Source organism: Sinocyclocheilus grahami, unplaced genomic scaffold (assembly GCF_001515645.1).
Source record: "Sinocyclocheilus grahami isolate Dianchi unplaced genomic scaffold, SAMN03320097.WGS_v1.1 scaffold679.1, whole genome shotgun sequence".
Taxonomy (NCBI): domain Eukaryota; kingdom Metazoa; phylum Chordata; class Actinopteri; order Cypriniformes; family Cyprinidae; genus Sinocyclocheilus; species Sinocyclocheilus grahami.
The window spans coordinates 238,828-260,187 of record NW_015505858.1 but is presented as its reverse complement, the minus strand read 5'-3'; the positions used below and the strand labels follow the sequence as shown (position 1 = coordinate 260,187).

At 36.4% G+C, this 21,360-nt stretch overlaps 1 pseudogene; it reads left to right on the top strand.

The window, feature by feature from the left end:
• Positions 1–2,772: 2,772 nt before the first annotated feature.
• LOC107559221 (low-density lipoprotein receptor 1-like) lies at positions 2,773–21,017 on the top strand (annotated as a pseudogene).
• The last annotated feature ends 343 nt before the right edge of the window (positions 21,018–21,360 follow it).

The following is a 21,360-nucleotide window of genomic DNA, read 5'->3' as shown; positions in this document are numbered from 1 at the left end:
GAGTGTCAATGGTCCATTTGAGAGATAGGTGGCGGTAATGCACTTATAAGTCTGCGATCCGCCGTAAAGCAAGAAGACGACGCGTCACACGCCAGCTGTTGAGAATGCGCTCCGGACAGTTTGGATATTGCGGTGAATCAGGGGTAAAAAACGATATAAATACTGTTCAGTTTCTTGCACAGACCGATCGTTTCTTGTCTTTACACATCAATGTATCGTCACGAGCCACAGGGTTTAATTTGGTGTGTGTTTTTTTTTTTTTTACTCTCAAAGCCGTGAATCCCATTCACTTCCATTTATATGACTGACAGACTGCAACGGTTTGAGTTAAAAACCTTTGTTTGTGTTGTACTGAAGAAACAAAGTCACCTACATCTTGGATGCCCTGGGGGTAAGCAGATAAACATCAAATTTTCATTTTTTGGTGAACTATCCCTTTAAGATAAGATATATGTTGGTGCGAAATTCAGCCAGTTCTCTTAAAGGGTTAGTTCACCCAAAAATGAAAATTATCCCATAAATTACTCTTATATGACTTTCTTCTTTCAGACGAATCCAGTCGGAGTTATATTAAAAATTGTCTTTGATCTTTCAAGCTGTTTAATGGCACTCAGCGGGTGTTGCATGCATCAGTCCAAAAGAACTTAATTAAAATGCGCCCATCCATAAAAATAAAAAAAGTGTCTCACACGGCTCCGGGGGGTGAACAAAGGCCTTCTGTAGCGAATCGATGCATTTTTGTAAGAAAATATCCATATTCAAAACGTAATAACCACTTTAATGTAGCTTGCGGCAACAGTTGTACATGCTATTTTTAATATAACTCCGACTGGATTCGTCTGAAAGAAGAATGTCATATAAGGGTGAGTAATTTATGGGCTAATTTTCATTTTTGGGTGAACTAACCCCTTAATGCTATGTATGTCTTTTGGATTTGAAAGGAATAGTTAACTCAAACTTTTTTTATTTTTTAAATTGACTCCACCCAAGATGTAGAGGAGTTTGTTTCTTCATTAATACAGATTTGGAGAAATTGTAGCATTACATCACTTGCTCATCAATGGATCCTCAGAATGAGAGTCCAAACAGCTGTTTAAAACATAGTAATTCACATGACTCCAGTCCATCAATTAATGGCTTATAAAGTGAAATGCTGCATGTTTTCATTTTAAATCATCACTTCTGGCTAAAATACCAGTCCATAAGCTATAACAAAGCTTCCTCCAGTGAAAAGGTCCATCCCCTGTTGTCCTATCACATCAAAATCCACCAACATATTTGTTTAGAGCTGTGTTTGACTCTTTTTCACTTTTAAACAGTGCCTGATCCATTGCACATTGCTCTCCTCATTCAAACAAGATGACCTTTTCCCTGAAGAAAGCAATATTGTGGATTATAGACTGATATTTTTGTCCAGAAGCAATGGTTTAACATCTTCATGGATATGTTTCCTACCAAACATGCAGCTTTTTGCTGTAATAGATACAAAAAATATATAATTCTTGGATGGTCTGAGGGTGAATTCTTAAGGTTCTTGGTCTTAAGCAAAATTATATTTTTGGGTAAACTATTTCTTTAAGCCTTTGCACAATTTATTCGTCTATGTGATTCATGTCGTGTTAGGACTGTGCTACATGTTAAGCATTGTTGTAACACATCTGACATGGGTGTAGATGTGAATTCCAGATTTTCAGTGTGGTCTCAGACTTTGACTACAACAGTTTTTTTTTTTTTTGGATGAATGTCAAAGTGAGGAATTGCTCTGTTTGTTGTCCACTTACTCGCAAAGGATCGAAGGGCATCCAGAAAAGCAAACACTGAATTGTTGGTTCAATGAGCCAACAAAAGTTAGCAAATGTCCTAAGATTTCCTAACTTTGCAAGTCTAGGAATTCCTAACAAGTTTATTTGATCTGATTTGGAAGTGGCTTTTCTTTTTCCTTTTTTCGACATGAGGCTGAGTAAACAATGACAGAATTTACATTTTTGGGGTAAACTATCATCTTTAATGTTTTTATTATTATTATTATTTTTATGAAATGATACTCTAGTCTAAATAACAAACTAAATCTGCCAGCAGGTAAATGTCTTTATGAGTCATTCGATTCATTCAAACGACTGATTCATTCAGGAATGAAATAAACGGCTCTCTTTATGAATTAGCCTTTGAATCATTGATTTCATTCAGAAACTAAATACCGCTGTGTTGCTCAGAGGCGCAACAGTTCTGCTCATAGATACAGTGGTCGAATTGTAAAAAAATTACAGGTGGTCAATTTCTTTGGGGTGGGGGGGGAATGGGGGTAGCTAGTTTTACACAACGATTACAAAATTGGTCTAAAAAGGATTTTATTTAATTAAAAATGAGCCTTATTAAACTATTATTTATAAGCTTTTTTTATTTATTTAGGGCCTGACATGGAGGAATTTTGGTCAATACTGATAATTAACTTTTTTTCTCATTTTGTCTCTCATAGTTGAGGTATACCTATGATGAAAATTACAGGCCTCTCTCATCTTTTTAAGTGGGAGAACTTGCACAATTGGTGGCTGACTAAATACTTTTTTTCCCCACTGTATATAAATATGAAGTTGGCAAAGTTCATCTCATTTGCACTGGCTTTGGTTTATATTTTTCAGATAAGCAAATTATAATTAGTGTTGCGTACTTTTCCTCTCCTCTCTCATGTTGCCAAATATTGAAGAATGCAGGTGGATTTTTTTTTAGGTGGGTGTGGGTGGAGCCTTAAATTGATAGCCTACATATTTACCAGCAGTGTCAGATGTGTAGAAGTCCACCTGTTTTAACAGATATGGAGATCTCAATTATTCTCTTACTGACAGTTACTTTATCCTGTCCTGTTCAAACATGTGAGTAAACAACAGATTTGAATGATCATCAGATATCTTTTGTAAATATATCTGGTCTGGAGGACATTCTGGCTATTGATTTGCATGTGTGGATGGCACTGAACCGAAACACTTTTTTTTTTACTTTATCTAAATTTTTATCTCAAAAATATTTTTTGCTCACAATTTTATGCAATTGTGACCTTTTCTGTGAGATATAAACTCACAATTCTAAGAAAAAAACGGCGAGATAGCCTACCTATGCTTAGAACTGCAAGAAAAAAGTTTTTGTCAGATTAGACAGATGTGATAGATTATGTGACAACTGAGATCAAATCAAAGAATTAAAAATAATTGTGTCAGTAGAAATGCCTGCTTTTCTCTGATTGATTGACTGATGTTTAGGTGCCGAATTATCGTTCTTCCTTTTCTTTATTTATAATATAAATTATACAAAGGTGGACGGACCCAGTGTAAATGATTTGATGAAAAAGTCTGTTTAGTTGCTCAGCCATTTTAGCAGAACAGATACAGGGAGCCACTCTTTAAATTGACTTTTTCGAGACATGCTATCCAAAGTTTTGTTTTGTTTTTGTTTGATCAGCTGTCAAAACCTGCAGACCCAATCAGTTCAGCTGTGGTGACACAAAGTGTGTGCCTATGGCATGGAAATGTGATGGTGATAGTGACTGTCTGAATGGTGCAGACGAGGAAGGCTGTGGTGAGTGACATTTCTTATTTCTTTAAATCTCATCTTTTCTGTTTCAAACAGCATTTTTGTCTTTGGTGCACTGCAGTTTTAAGGAGCAGTGCCGATCCTAGACTTCTGGGGGCCCTAAGTAAAACTTTGTCTGGGGGCACCTGTCTGTGAGTTCATAAAAATCCCCAAATGCTCCGCAACCCTTAAACCTATTCTTTCTGAGCAGTTTCACTGTCAACAAACAGCAGTGAGCTGAAACAGCCAGTAATACAAAAAAGAAAGATAATTACAAACAATAGGGCATATACAATAGAAAAAATATACAAATAAAATAAACAATTTAGTCTATAATAGCCTACACAGAAATTGATTAAAGTAATCAAATGTAAAGATAAATCACTGACTTCACCATATAAATTAAATATAAATTGATTCATAACAAAGTTATGAACAATCCTCCGTAAAGAGCAGTGAATAATTCTCTCCGTTTCTTTTGTTCTTTGATTAACATTAATGACAGACTGCAGCAGGTTCATAGCTACAGCAGGATGCTGTCATGGAATGCACAGATCTAATATATTGACTAGCATTCTAATACTTTTCAAACCATTCATGTTCACTTCAGAAATAACTGACTGTGTTTAGTGAAAACTCACCAAGACAGACATTTTGACATATTTTTGTGTGTATGTGTCCCTTTAGGTGCACACCAAATAAAACACCTTTAACCCTTGCTACTTACACAGATAGATAGATAGATAGATAGATAGATAGATAGATAGATAGATAGATAGATAGATAGATAGATAGACAATGAAGAGCTTTAAAAAACATGGCCGATAGTTTTTGCTGAAAACATTTGTATATTTGAGGTTCAATGCAGTGCTGCCAAATCCATTTTAATTAATACATTTTGTAATTTACTTATTTTTTAATAATTAGTAATTACAATGCAAATAATAAAAAAACACAAGGCTTGGCAGAGAAAGTTGCCAGGTAACATTCTCCTTAAATTGATAGCCTACATATTTACCAGCAGTGTCCGATGAGTAGAAGTCCACCTGTTTTAACAGATATGGAGATCTCAATTATTCTCTTACTGACAGTTACTTTATCCTGTCCTGTTCAAACATGTGAGTAAACAACAGATTTGAATGATCATCAGATATCTTTTGTAAATATATCTGGTCTGGAGGACATTCTGGCTATTGATTTGCATGTGTGGATGGCACTGAACCGAAACACTTTTTTTTGGACTTTTTATCTAAATTTTTATCTCAAAAATCTTTTTTGCTCACAATTTTATGCAATTGTGACCTTTTCTGTGAGATATAAACTCACAATTCTAAGAAAAAAACGGCGAGATAGCCTACCTATGCTTAGAACTGCAAGAAAAAAGTTTTTGTCAGATTAGACAGATGTGATAGATTATGTGACAACTGAGATCAAATCAAAGAATTAAAAATAATTGTGTCAATAGAAATGCCTGCTTTTCTCTGATTGATTGACTGATGTTTAGGTGCCAAATTATCGTTCTTCCTTTTCTTTATTTATAATATAAATTATACAAAGGTGGACGGACCCAGTGTAAATGATTTGATGAAAAAGTCTGTTTAGTTGCTCAGCCATTTTAGCAGAACAGATACAGGGAGCCGCTCTTTAAATTGACTTTTTCGAGACATGCTATCCAAAGTTTTGTTTTGTTTTTGTTTGATCAGCTGTCAAAACCTGCAGACCCAATCAGTTCAGCTGTGGTGACACAAAGTGTGTGCCTATGGCATGGAAATGTGATGGTGATAGTGACTGTCTGAATGGTGCAGACGAGGAAGGCTGTGGTGAGTGACATTTCTTATTTCTTTAAATCTCATCTTTTCTGTTTCAAACAGCATTTTTGTCTTTGGTGCACTGCAGTTTTAAGGAGCAGTGCCGATCCTAGACTTCTGGGGGCCCTAAGTAAAACTTTGTCTGGGGGCACCTGTCTGTGAGTTCATAAAAATCCCCAAATGCTCCGCAACCCTTAAACCTATTCTTTCTGAGCAGTTTCACTGTCAACAAACAGCAGTGAGCTGAAACAGCCAGTAATACAAAAAAGAAAGATAATTACAAACAATAGGGCATATACAATAGAAAAAATATACAAATAAAATAAACAATTTAGTCTATAATAGCCTACACAGAAATTGATTAAAGTAATCAAATGTAAAGATAAATCACTGACTTCACCATATAAATTAAATATAAATTGATTCATAACAAAGTTATGAACAATCCTCCGTAAAGAGCAGTGAATAATTCTCTCCGTTTCTTTTGTTCTTTGATTAACATTAATGACAGACTGCAGCAGGTTCATAGCTACAGCAGGATGCTGTCATGGAATGCACAGATCTAATATATTGACTAGCATTCTAATACTTTTCAAACCATTCATGTTCACTTCAGAAATAACTGACTGTGTTTAGTGAAAACTCACCAAGACAGACATTTTGACATATTTTTGTGTGTATGTGTCCCTTTAGGTGCACACCAAATAAAACACCTTTAACCCTTGCTACTTACACAGATAGATAGATAGATAGATAGATAGATAGATAGATAGATAGACAATGAAGAGCTTTAAAAAACATGGCCGATAGTTTTTGCTGAAAACATTTGTATATTTGAGGTTCAATGCAGTGCTGCCAAATCCATTTTAATTAATACATTTTGTAATTTACTTATTTTTTAATAATTAGTAATTACAATGCAAATAATTAAAAAACACAAGGCTTGGCAGAGAAAGTTGCCAGGTAACATTCTCCTCTCTCTTGATATTATCAGTCACTCAAGGTGAAGCAGCGGCAATCACAAGCCAGATCCAAACGGCACAAAGTGAAGGTAAAGCTCATCATTACAATCTTACAACCACAAGTCTTAATTCACCAAGTTAGTTAACTAACATGTAGTAGCAACAGCATTCTGGGAGAGAAAGTTTTCCAACAAACAATGTGTTTCTGCAACTCGCTAATGTTTTTTTTTGTTTTTTTGAAGATGAATGAAGGGCAGCATGCAAATGACACCTGTGGCAAGTACTTCAGAGACTGAGACACGGAAAGACCCTCTAACCAACATTACTATGAAGCTTACTGGATAAACAGTATGAAGTATTGACATTGGAAATGATCAAACTAAAATTAGAAACACAAAAACTTAAATTAGAGAAAACTAAACTGAAGGTGGAGCTACACAACCTTGGATAAGGAGTGTAGATCTCATTAACCACTGAATGCAAGAATTAATTCATCAGTTAATAGTGTGTTACTGTAAGGCATTTCTGCATAGAGTAATGCTAATCTAAATTAAAATCTTGTTCTAAATGTATCATTATAAATTAGCTATTTTATTGTTTTTAACATTAAAACAAAGCTGTCAATAAAACGTTTGTTTTGACTGTTACTCATTAAAAATTAAAGGATAAATGAAAACTACTAACTGGTAACATACAGCTTGATCCTGGCAAAAATTTCTCATACATTCACAAAAATGTCTTAAACTCACTTGTTTAAAATACAGGTTATTCTGCTTTATTGATTGATTGATTCCATTCGAAATGGCTAAAATATATTTTAAGTGTACTCTCTAAGAAAGTAAAAAGTAAGAAAGTCACTTTAAGTAATCAAGTCTCAAAGTTAAAAAAAAAAAAAAGTGTTAAGAGAAATGAGTACAATATTAGCCCATCATAGTTCCAAATACGGTCACAGTATATGGCACACTATATACACAAAGCAGAACCCTGCACATTGATTATACTAGATAGATATACTAGACACTCATCCTTCTTATCTAAGAAGGTCACACAAGGTTAGAGTCTCACTCACATCAAAATGTTAAGCCCAAAATGTTAAAGTCCCAATGCATGGCTGTTGAGGGTGGTTGTTAAAGCATTGCTAAAATGGTGGTTGCTTACTGGAAAGGGAGAATTAGAAGGGAGTGTGTTTGTATATATTGTGCAGGGTTTCTGTTTGAACACAAGGTGGTGCTGTTAGTGTTAGTCAATACTAAACATAAACCAAACTACTGGGAACCTGCATGTTTATAGTCAATATTTCAGTGTCTAGCCATATATACATATTTTTAAACAGGTAAACTTTCAGCTATTCCTTCCCTGATTGAATTTATGGGTTATGTTTCCTTTGGCTGCTAACTTAGAAATGCACTTTTATCACATTAATATTGTATCAGTAACTGATATTTCTCCTAATTTTTTATGAAGTAGCTAATATCTTGCATATACTGCAAGCTCCATCTTCTGTGCCTATAAACACAATGAACACCTCTTAATTACATAATCGTTTTGCTTTGACACAATGAACTCTCATTGTTAAGTCATATAATTACATGGTTGGCCTGTTCCTGTTTTATTGTGATGTCAGGTACATTGTGAACATTTATAAAACGCTACTCTTTGTTTACTACGAAGACTTTGCATTCAAATCTGTAATACTCTTGAAAAATTCCAGTCAAGACAAGAACAAATGAAAATATATCCAAGAGGGTGAAAGGCCTACCCTGTTGAAAAAAACAGCATATGCTGGTTTTTTTCAACAGGGTATGCTTTGGAGCGGAGCGAAGACCAACATTCACAGAATGAGAAAATATGAAAAAAGACAACACTGTAACTCTACCCAAAACTGGCTGAACTCCAAAAATAAGTAGCCAGCCAGACAGGAAGATCCATAATGGAAACGGAAACCCTGAAGGAGTTACAGAAGCTTACTTAAAAAAAAAAAAGAAAAAGAAAAAATCTACAGTATATATGTATCATTCGTTACGTTGTTCTTTCTGTTCTGTATATCTGTCTCTCTGTCTATCTATCTATATCTATCAATCGTTTATCTGTCGTTATTCAGGAAAACTATTTCTTACACCATAGCTGGATTTGCCCATGGATGTTTTGGTGAATCAGACAACAAAAGGCGCATTATGTGTTCAGTTATGTCTGTAGTTATAATATCTGTAGTTTATTCTTTGACATTATAAAGTGCTTTGTGTTCAAAAATGTGAACGGTTCTTGGTCAAATACATGATTTTGTGTTGTAACACAACAGTATGCTAAAACCAAAGGAGGTCAAAAGGGAGAATACATTTTATGTGTACTGTATATGCGACTGATCGAGGTCTAAGTTGATGTTTGCACATGCTAACTAAATAGCCTGACTTGCTCAAAGGCCTTCTGTTACTCGTAACAAGGTCTGGTGATAATTTAAGGTGTGGCAAATGAGCTTATCAGTTCCCCCCTGAACACCTATGACACAAAAACATGTCCAGGTCACATTTCATCCTGAGATTAATCGCAAGAAAGAAATGATAATATTTTGCATGAAGAAAACAAAACCTATGTTGAGAATTGTGTAAGAAATGTGCGTGTTGGCCATGAAAATCTTAATGGTCCATAAAAATGCCTCTTTTTCTATATGCAAAACAAAAGGTAACTTTTTATTTACTTTTGATTTTGAAATTAAAACGTGTTCATGGTAGGTTTTGAGACATTCGCCCAGAGATCAGACAACATTTTTGGGGTTTTTGCTTTGGCCCACTGTGCTGAAAATGTTCTAGACCGTGTTTGGTGGTGTTCTTTATTCAGTATGACTGGTATTCTGTATGACACACTCTAACTAGGACACTGGGACCCTGAGAACACAGAGACCTTATTGTTAACCTCCCACCCCCTTTGACGGGATGTCATAATCAGCAGTCAGGGCAAGAGATTTTGACCATGCAGCGTACTGCGGGAGTTTGCTTATAAAATATGTTTGTTCGGTTATCAAAGACTTGCCGTCAGACCTGCTCATTTTGAGTTTGTTCCAATGTGACTTCTGTAAAAACGTTTTGTCAGGCAACTGAAGTGCGTTATGTAGTGTTAACTATTTTTGACTGAATCCACCTGACTACATTACATAGCAGCCAAATACATTTTTGAGGGATACATGTTTTGTTTTTAATAAATTATTTAGTTATATATTCAGTTATTTTAATTTCTTTATATTTAAACAGAGAATAACGCTCTCAACTTTGTTAAGAAAGGCAATGCTGTTGCTATAAACAAACTAAGGTAAATATTCAGGATGTGAAGCGTAAAAGACACATTAAACTCTCAAACAAGCGTGAAAACACAACTTAGGTACTCCTACTTTCTATTTTCAGGGTTTAATTGCTGATACAAGATATTGCTTCTGAAGCCGAGTTGTTTTCCGCTCATTTTTCTTGCTTTGACATTTTTTTGTTTAGCATTTGGAGCCTAACTGGCAACACAAAACATCTGAGAATCCCACTTATACATCTAAGTACAAATGACTTGTTTTGTTCAAAAACTCGTAGAACTTCTGTAGAATTTCTGTTTCTTTGTTTTGATAAGTTGGGAAACTTCCCGGTAGATGCTGTTGAGTGGTGGCAGAGTGACAGAGCCGGTTTCTGATTGGGGTGCAGGTTTTTTCAGGTGAAAAGAGCGTTCACCTCACCTACCCTCCACACAAACAGTAGACTTTTTTTATTTGTATACATGCTTGTTGTTTCCCTCTAGTAGGTATTTATTATGCACCACAAAAGTTCTGCCTGAAAGTCATTTTTACAGCGATTTAAAGAAATTTAGGCTACTTTTATTCAGCATGAATGCATTCAGTTGAAACGTGACAGTAAAGCCATTTATAATGTTACAAAAGATTTCGATTTCAAATAATTCCTGTTCTTTTGAAATTTCTGTTCTTCAAAGAATCCTGCAGAAATGTATCAAGGTTTCAGCACTGATAACAATAATAAATGTTTCTTGAGCATCAAATCAGCATATCTGAAGGATCATGTTACACTAAAGAGTGGAGTAACGATACTGAAAATTCAGCAGTCATCACAGGAATAAATACAGTTTTAAAATAGGCTACATCAAAATAGAAAATGGTTATTTTAAATTGCAATAATATTTCACAATATTAATGTTTTTACTGTACTTTTGATCAAATGCAGCCTGTGTGAGCATTAGAGACTTCTTTCAAATGTCCCTACTCGTATACTCATTCTGACTTTACGACTACATTTTTTACAAAGATTTCATTAGCTCGGCTGCCACTGTGAAGCTACTAAAATGTTTGTGCTCGTTTGATCTGAAGCATCGTGCATGCGTGATTCCCAAGACAAACATGGAAATGAGCAGAACTGGTTCAAGGGGCCTCCAGCTCCAACTTGCAAATATTTTTTCCCATGCGGCAAAGTCATGTTTATATCATATGATCAGCTTTCAGCTAACTAAAGTTGAAAAAGTGAAAACGCATAACAGGACCCCTTTAACAATAATTCTGGCATTCCAGGGCCAAACATGCCCGCTGTAGTGGAAATCCTGACCTCAATGACTATCTAAACATTAAGCTATAACATCAAGAAATTCCCCCAAAATGTACTTGAAACAGGACAGGAAAAACGACTGGACAACAGTGAATTGTTTTGGTAGATGTCCCAGTGCTGGTTTAAGAAGACTATGTTCTGATGATGTTTGGGCGATGACGATGCTACTAGTTCAAGGCTACACACTGAGTCCAGTGTTTTTACATCACTGCTAATTTGTGCAGTTAAACATTAGATAATGTGTCCCCAGAATTTCTAAGATCAATTTTAAATTTCACTTTTTCAAAATAATTGTTCACTTTAAAAAAGAATTTTCACTTTTTCAATTATAGCTACTCATCTTATAAAATGGAATCCAAAAGCTGTCTAAATGTTGTTTGCTGCTTTTTAGTTTCGTATGTATTCCCTACATAAGTTGTGCATCTGTATAATAGCCTAATCACACATAGGGCTTTGAACTCTCTTAAACAGATAACGGAGGAAGAATCTACTGACAAGGAAAAGTCTAGCTATAATGTGTTTATGACTCTGTTTCTACGCATTTGACCATTACCGTATAGTATTTCAGATGTGTCAAGGTCACAAAAATATGGAGATGTGATTTAGATTTATGAGCAGCAGCAATCTCGTCCAGATATGCTTATCAGATAAGTCATCCTATTTTTCGCATTATTATTCTTTCCCCGCCATCAGTGATAACTAAGCAGGTTCCCCTCTTCTACCTGGAATCTTGTAGAGTAGTAGAATTGTTTAGCATTGGCCGTGGACTGCGTTTGACCACGCCCTCGATTGTGCAACTCTTAAATCACACCACCACACACACCGCCTCTCTTCACGAAGCCCCGCCCACTCTACACACCCATTCAATTTCAAGTTCAATGGTTCAAGTTCAACCATCATATCTAGGTCCACCGCTTCACAAACATACATTTCCCAGCAGCTTCAATTGAACACAAGTCCTTCTGCTTCATCAGAACGGTTTATTTAATACAAATACCAACAATAAAAACTTGACCAACATATCAAACAGAAAAGCGAGGGGCTTTAACCAGCTCATTGAGAGACTATGGAGAGCTCATTAATATTTGTACTGGCAGCTACTTTCTTCTGTCCTGTTCAAACAGGTGAGTAAACAAGTTTACTTTATCTTTAGGGATCTTTAATGGTCATTCATTATTTTTAAACCTCATTTAAGCAGCATGTGAATGTATTTTAACTCATAGAGATTGTTTTCAGTGTCCTACAAGTGTTCAGATAAAATTCACTTTATTTCCGAGTTCTGAGTGATACTGCAATTTAAAAGGTGGCTAATCTGGCCTATAAAGTTGAATCTATCAAAAAAAGTTAATATATAAATATATTTAGGCAATGTATGTTCATGTATATTCTGCATTAATACATGATTACACAGCACAATAGGTATTTCCCTTTATGCATTAATGATGTTAACTTAATTCCTTCCAGCTTTTTGGCTCCTACAAAATATATACTGATTATTTTATTCGGCATAGGTGTCTATGATGATGCTAAATGTTGTATTTCAAAGTTGTTATGGCTTTCTCCAGAACTCAATTGCATCGTTTGCTTCTGTTTTGCTCAACATGAATGAATTCTCCAACCTCACTAAGCAGGACAAATCATAGCATTGCCTTACAGTAACCGCATGTGTCTATACTGTCTGCTATAGGGGCCTCATTCCATAGTATTTTCACACACATGCCTTTCCCAGAAGTTCTCAATCATTTGCAGTGTATGATGTCACAAGGACAGTAGTAGCGTAGCTCCAAGGCATGAGGAACCAGCTTCCCACGCAAACTTATTTTCTACCAAAAACATGCATTACTCATCTTCACGGACAAGAAAAATAAGGGATTAAATGAGGCACAATTTCTATGCTTATGTAGTTCTCTCAGTGTTGGTTTGGCATCGGAGTCTTGCTGGATTGGTACCAGTGTAGATGAAAAGTTATTACATATGTTAGAAATAATCAGTAAAGCACGATAAAAACGTACAGAGAACTGAGTCTTCATTAGTGGAGGTGGTGTAGCTATGTTTGGGTGTAATTGTAGATATAGATAGGCTTCCTATATCACTAGATTCTGCTTAGAAATAATTCGTTTATAGAGCTGTTTGGACGGTGCAGAGTAAAATAAAGCTGATAGTTCAGTTTAAAAACAACCACATTTTGACTTTAGGTTCAGTAAAGTGAAATGATTTTACTATATGGGTGAATCTCTCAAAAATATGTAGCAGGTCATGTTTACCCCACAATTTTTTAATTGCAGTAACTGCTGTTGATAACACCAGTTCAAAATGCAAATGTAAAAGTCTTTAAATTAGACTTTGCATCATGCAAAATTGAATTTCTAACTTACATTGTTTTTGTTTGTTTGTTTAATTTTGGGGTTTAATGTAACCTGTTCCTGACAGGATTTGATAGATAGACCCATATATTTGATTGACTCTTATGATCAGACAGATCGTTTTATAGGTTAGATAAAGGTTCGTAGGTTTGTTTAAGTTAACCTTTTACACATGAGCGAAAGGTGCAAGATATACTGTAAAAAGATATGCTTGTGTTTTCTCGTTGGTATCTACACGTGCAAATGTTGTCATGCAGACTCTAGTGAAGCAAGAGCAATACACCACAAATATTCCATTGAATGAGGACTTTTATCAGTTATGATGCATTTTAGTTTCTTAGGCAATCTATATGTGATAAGCCAGATAAACTTTCCATAACATCCTTGGCTTGGCTGCCACGTGTCTTTCTCTACCCTGAGCTGTCTTGATAGTAGGCGGTTTAGATAATAAGACACACTAGAGACATCCAAGAAAAAAGCAAACAGCCACGTTGCATTCTGTGGCCAGCATCTTCAACTGCATCTGTAAACAATGAACAATACATTGTGCTTTGAAGTAGATCTGGACGATACAGGATTTCGATTTGATTAACTACAACATGATTCAAGTTCTCTTTACTGAAAACTTGCAAAACTATCTGATTAACCCTTTGATGCACAACATGGGTCTAAAGTGACCCATGAATTTTTTCTAGATCTTTGCAAGAAAATCATTTCACCATTCAGAATTCCTCAATTAACTTGTTTTTGATCATCACAAATAAAATAAAAATAGTTTTTTGTGTCACTACCCTTCTAATGCACAACATGGGTCTAAAATGACCCATATTCATTTCCTATGTTATTTCAGTTATGGATGAGTGTTTCTTTGCTGAATCTCTGAAATAAATGTTTTTCTATCATTTAATATTCCACATAGTCTTTAAATATGTTGTTTTTGACTTCCACAAATCATTTTGTTTATTTTTCCTTCCTTACTTTACAAACAAACACAGTTTTTGTATTTCTCCATCAGTTTTACACACACAGGTCTAAAATGACCCATATTCATTTCCTATGTTATTTCAATCATGCCTGAGTGATTGCTCAATCTTTGAAAGAAATGCATTTTTATCATTTATTATTTTAGGTATCCATTAAATATCTTGTTTTCGATTTCCACAAATCATTATGTTTATTTGTCCTTTCTTTACTTTATTAAAAAAAAACTGTTTTTGTATTTCTACATCAATTTTATACACATGGGTCAAAAATGACTCGTATAGAAACCTTTGTTATTTGCTAATTTTTTGCAAATAGGAACATATTTACTGCAGAAAACTATTCGCCTGCCCCACATTTCACAACTCAACATGGCTAGTTTTGTATAATTGATGCATTTAGTCTTATTTTATAATTTATTACCACAGAAAATATTTGATCTGTGAAAGATAACTGTATATAATATTTGAATGTTAAGCTAAGGTTACCTTGATCTTGAAATCTATAGCTAGTGAGACAGAGAAACATATCCAATACTGTTAGCTAGGTCAACAAAATAAAAGTCAAAATAATACATTATTATATACAATTATATATCATTGCTGTCAGGCGGAAACCTCGTATCTCCACATTTCATCATAAATCAATACTATTAGTCACCCTTTATGTCTGTCAGTATTCCTGAAAATTAATAGTTTTGGACAAACATAACTTCTGTCTGACAGCAACAATGTATAATCAGTATACCGCTGGGTCAAAACAGCCCAATTGCTGGGTTTGTCCCTATTTTACCCAGCACTGGGTTGTATTTAACCCAGCATTTTTTTAGAGTGTGTGACCAGCGCATGACAGCAATTCATCAAGGAGCTGGTCAAAGACCTTGTCATGACACATATGAAGAGGTGTTTGGAGGGCACACCCCACCTTCAAAACCATATTACAAAGGCAATGGGAAGATAAAAAACAAAACACAGCCACCACCCGGCCACAGGTACATCAGGCAGGAGGGTCAGTTAAAGAGGAAGAGTTGCAGGATTTGCCCGGCTGCCAAAGACAGACAAGTCAGCAGCTAGTGTTTCCAGTGCAACATGCCTGTTTCCAGGAGCACAAACCTGTAGTTGTTTTTTGTGAGGCATGCACTGAGATGGCAATCTGAGATGGCAATCTGAGATGGCGCTGTACCTGTGTGATTTTATTTTGTTTGTTTTATTTTCATCTATTCGGTCACATTCACTACAGTTGCACTACAGACAGTTAAATTTCAGTGTTATCAGTGACATGTGTATGTTATGTGTGACAAAGTGGTAAATAAACATATTTCAAGTGTTAAATGTGTTGGTCTAAATAACTGCTAAAATAATAATTTTAACAAAATGTCTTCATTCTTTTGTTTTATCATGCTTGCATAGATGGGTCATTTTTGACACATGTGTGTAAACATGATGTAGTAACAAAAAAACTAGGGGAAAAAATTATTTGTGGTCATTGTAAAAAGATATTTTGAATATTCATGGATCATGGAATTTATAGATCAGGGAATATTAAATGCTGAAATAAACTGATTTCAAAAGATAAAACAAAAACATGCGCAGCGAAGTATGAAATAACATAGCTTGTGCATCAAAGGGTTAAAGAAATTTCTATTCCAAGTGCACCACACATGAAGTGGTTTTAAACTACATTTTGCTTACTTTTCATTTTTTTGTGGTCACATGTACAAAATATTATTTCCCTAAATTGCCCTAAACGACATGGCAGTGAGTAAAATTCTGTCTTATACCAATAAGCTGATTAATTATTTTCATGCCATGTCTGGCACTTAAAATTCTGTACTGTTCTATTTCAAATATATAAAATTTGAACACAATTTCTAAAAAGAAATAAACAAAACAAGTGAATTTTAGCATCACAACATAATTTTGAACGTTTTAAAAAGTGGATATTCATTTTGAGATTACACTGTTGAGTTTGTGTTTAGTTTAGTTGCGTTTAAATTTCTAATTTTGTTAAAAAATCAGTGAGCGCTAGGTTATTTCAGTGTAAAAAGGTAATATAAATATAAAAATAAGCAGAGCAAGATCATGCACAATTAAATATCCAATATCAACTGACATCAACAACAACAACAAAATCAATAACATTTGCTGCTAACTCATCATTATGCAGTATCTTACATCCCTAGCTAGGCACCACTCATATTTTCTACAGAAAATTTAAAAATCCCAGGTAATATAAATATAAAAATAAGCAGAGCAAGATCATGCACAATTAAATATCCAATATCAACTGGCATCAACAACAACAACAAAATCAATAACATCTGCTGCTAACTCATCATTATACAGTATCTTACATCCCTAGCTAGGCACCACTCATATTTTCTACAGAAAATTAAAAATCCAATTTTTTCCCTCTCTTTTTAGTGGCCAAGACCTGCAGACCCAGTGAATTCAGCTGTGGTGGGCGACTAAACCAGTGTGTGCCAAAGAGCTGGAAGTGTGATGGCAAAGCGGACTGTGAGAACAGTGCGGATGAGGAAGGCTGTGGTGAGTGACATCTTGAAGTTATGTGTATCTTCATGGTGCTGCCAGTGTGCACGTGTGTTTAAAACCTCCATCACCACTTGCAGATCCTCGCCGGTGTCTGGATGTCGAGTTCCGCTGCGGCAGCGGCCAGTGTGTGAGTGCCGCGTTTGTGTGTGATGATGAGAGAGACTGCGATGACGGCAGTGATGAAGTCTTCTGTCCGCCCACCACGTGTAGCTCCAGCTCCTTCAGGTGCAACAATGCGCAGTGTGTGCCTCGACTGTGGGTCTGTGATGGAGATGCAGACTGCGCCGATGGCTCAGACGAATTGCCTCAGAAATGCAGTACAGGGACGCCTAAACCTACCAAAAACCCCTGCTCCTCTATGGAATTCCATTGCGGTAGTGGGGAATGCATACACATTAGCTGGAAATGCGATGGGGGAGACGATTGTTTGGATCACTCTGATGAGAAAAACTGCTGTAAGAAATAAGAATTGTTGATGTTACAGACATACAAAGTTCTGTCATGAAACTCTAGATGGCGCAGTCCGATAGGTCAAACTCAATCTGACATAATGACATCATTATCACATGGCGCAGCTGATTGGTTTCTTTTTGTGTCAGCAGCCAATGAGCTGCTGCTCAACATTCAAATATATGACTAGTGCTTGCTGTAGCAGTTGCAGCGTGCTTCAAAAACCCTCCACCTTCCCCAGCTCCACCTGTATGGATCTGCTATGGGGTGATTCCGCCAAGACCAAACACATTAACATTGTCATGTACATTACCATGCCAATCCCTCCGAGAGTTGTCAGGTAATATAAATGTAAAAATAAGCAGAAAAGAGCATGCACAATTAAATATCCAATATTAGCCAGCATCAAAAAAACATTTCCTCCTAATTGATATGGTTATATCACACACACCTAGCTAGGCACCACTCATATTTTTTTCAGAAAATGTAAAAATCGTATTTTTTGCCCTCTCTTTTCAGTGGCCAAGACCTGCAGACCCAGTGAATTCAGCTGTGGTGGGCGACTAAACCAGTGTGTGCCAAAGAGCTGGAAGTGTGATGGCAAAGCAGACTGTGAGAACGGTGCAGATGAGGAAGGCTGTGGTGAGTGATATCTTGAAGTCATGTGTATCTTCATGATGCTGCCAGTGTGCATGTATGTTTAAAATCTCCATCACCACTTACAGCTCCTCGGCAGTGTCGGGATGGCGAGTTCAGCTGCAGCAACAGCCAGTGTGTGAGTGCCGCGTTTGTGTGTGATGATGAGAGAGACTGCGATGACGGCAGTGATGAAGTTTCCTGTCCACCCACCATGTGTAGCTCCAGCTCTTTCAGGTGCAACAACTCACAGTGTGTGCCTCGACTGTGGGTCTGTGATGGAGATGCAGACTGCGCCGATGGCTCAGACGAATTGCCTCAGAAATGCAGTACAGGGACGCCTAAACCTACCAAAAACCCCTGCTCCTCTATGGAATTCCATTGCGGTAGTGGGGAATGCATACACATTAGCTGGAAATGCGATGGGGGAGACGATTGTTTGGATCACTCTGATGAGAAAAACTGCTGTAAGAAATAAGAATTGTTGATGTTACAGACATAAAAAAGTTCTGTCATGAAACTCTAGATGGCGCAGTCCGATTTTGTCTGGCCCAATGGAATAACCCTTGGTATGAACATGTCCACTTACATAACTGTCCACAAAGTGTAACTTTGGTCTGACCCAGTTTCTTGTCTTGTCCCATGCATAGACCTTTTGAACCAGCGTCTGTACTGGGTCGACTCCAAACTACACACTCTCTCCAGCATCAGTGTGCAGGGAGATGGTCGGCGTACTCTGATCATTGACCAGGGCAAACTTGCCCACCCTCTGGGTCTCACTGTTTTTGAGGTAACACCTTTCAAACTTGTTGTTGGAAGACCTTGTTTCGGAGGTTACCTGAATGCTCACTCAATGGAATTCTCCATCGTCATTTTTAGGAGAAAGTGTTTTGGACAGATGTGAGCAATAACGCAATTCTAAGTGCAAATCGTGTGACTGGAAGAGACATCACGAATGTGGCCGAACACCTCTCGTCCCCAGAGGACATTGTCTTGTACCACAACCTCAAGCAACCGACTGGTATGTCAGCCATTATATAGCCATATATTTGACGGTACCTTCCCAGTCACCATTCAGTGAATTGATTTTCCATCCAAAATGCGAAATAGTCTTCAGTGTAGTTCTGAACTTATTCTGAATGTCTTTCCAGGAATCAACTGGTGCAGGGTCAAAAACGGTGGTTGTGAATTCTTGTGCCTGGCTGCCCCTCAGATCAATAGATTCTCACCCAAATACACTTGTGCCTGCCCAGACAACATGAAGTTGGCCGGAGACATGCGAAAATGTGTTAAAGGCAAGTCAGATTTCGTGCTTGTTGTCAAGACATGGATATAAACTTAATGTTATTTCTGCTAATTTCTACATCTAACATTTATGTTTTTATTTTGAGCAGCTGTAGTCACACTAGAACCTCCTGTCAAGCCCGAAATAGTTACAACTAGTCATCCTAAAGTACTTTCAAAGACAACACCAAATCCTGCTCCAGCGATCCCTAACCGACCCACTCAAGCTGCTCCAATCAAGCCATCCCAAACCACAACTAAACTTTCTTTATCCACGCAGACAGGTATGTCTTGCTTTATCCACCCAGACATTACCATCTGTCCCAGTCTTCTCCTTTTCTTGGCAAATTAGACAAACCCAAGCCCCAACCCTAATCTCAAGACTCTAGAGCAGGGGTGTCCAATCCTGCACCTGGAGGGCCACTGTCGTGCAGAGTTTAGCTCCAACCCCAATTAAACTCACCTGAACCAGCTAATTAAAGGGTTAGTTCACCTAAAAATTAAACATTCTGTCATTAATTACTCACCCTCATGTCATTCCAAACCCATAAGGCCTTCGTTCATCTTCTGAACAAAAATTAAGATATTTTTATGAAATCCGAGAGCTTTCTGACTTGCATAGACAGCAACGCAACTGACATGTTCAAGACCTAGAAAGGTAGTAAGGACATCGTTAAAATAGTCCATGTGATATCAGTGGTTCAACGATGTCCTTACTACCTTTCTGGGTCTTGAACGTGTCAGTTGCGTTGCTGTCTATGCAGGTCAGAAAGCTCTCGGATTTCATCAATACATTTCTTAATTTGTGTTCAGAAGATGAATGAAGGTCTTACGGGTTTGGAATGACATGAGGGTGAGTAATTAACGACAGAATTTTCAATTTTGGGTGAACTAACCCTTTAAGGTTTTACAAAGCATACTAAAAATTTCCAGGCAGGCATTGAACCATTCAAGGTCATATTACAGTTTTATTGAAATTTATTGTGATTTCTCTTTAGATGACCACTACAGTAATGTCAAAGCTGTGTCTCAATCATCATCTTCCACACTGTTGGCCTTGTACATTTTGCTTCCTCTTGGTGAGTGCTTCAATGCAAATGCTTAAACAAGCAATATAAAAATGTGTAGTGTTCTGAAAGCCTGTGAGTTACTAACAAAGGGAGCATTTTATTGCTTTATGTAGGTATACACAACAAAAAGCCGCAATGTAACAGATATAGTGAAAGATCTTCTCTTTTGTATGTCTCATCTTTTTAAAGCAATCCTGTGTTTGGTTGTGGGTGGCGCTGTGCTGTTCTGGAGAAAGTGGCATCAGAAAAAAACCAACAGCATCCACTTTGACAACCCAGTTTATCAAAAGACTACAGAGGACCAGGTGCATCTATGCAGAAACGGTAGTTCTGATGGCTATTGTTATCCGCAGGTACGATATACTTTATAAAAAATAAATACTGACTACACAACACAACATTCATGTTAGCCGTATTAGCTATAATGTCCTAAAGCATTGTTAAATTTATCGGTTTACTAATAAGCCTACTTAGACTACTGTCTGGTATATTACTGTCTAATAATGATGGTCCTATTTTGCTTTCACAGAGACAGGTTGTGAGTATTGATGATGAAATATGATGATGACATTGAAGTCCATGCCAAAACTGATGTTTCAAAATAAGAGCCCTATTTGATGTCTTTCCTACTTGGAGGTCAGTTCTGCAGTAAAACAACATTTGAGGAACAGTGGAGATACAAACTGCCTTTTCACACAAGGCATCTGATGCAAAAAAACAATCCAGAGCAGACGGTTTATGGCAGACGCAAGAAAAAAACAAAACAAAGGAACCTCTGACAACAACAACCTCAGCTATCAAGGCTGCTTAGCATTTCACATTATATAAATTATGCAAAAATTATGAATATATATATATATTTTAATAGCACTTAAAAATCAAGGTTTTATTCTCATGAGATATCTATGATAAGCTATTGTAAATATTGTATGTATTAGTACATTTTAAAGAGTTTTAAAGAATTAATTCTGTTTTTTAAAGTTTTTTGCAGGGATCAAAAAAACACTGCATGCAATTTTTCCCAAAACATTTGTGTAATTTAATTCATAAGTTAATTAAAGATACAGTACATATAAATTTAGGCAAAAATGGGCCATTTACTGTCAT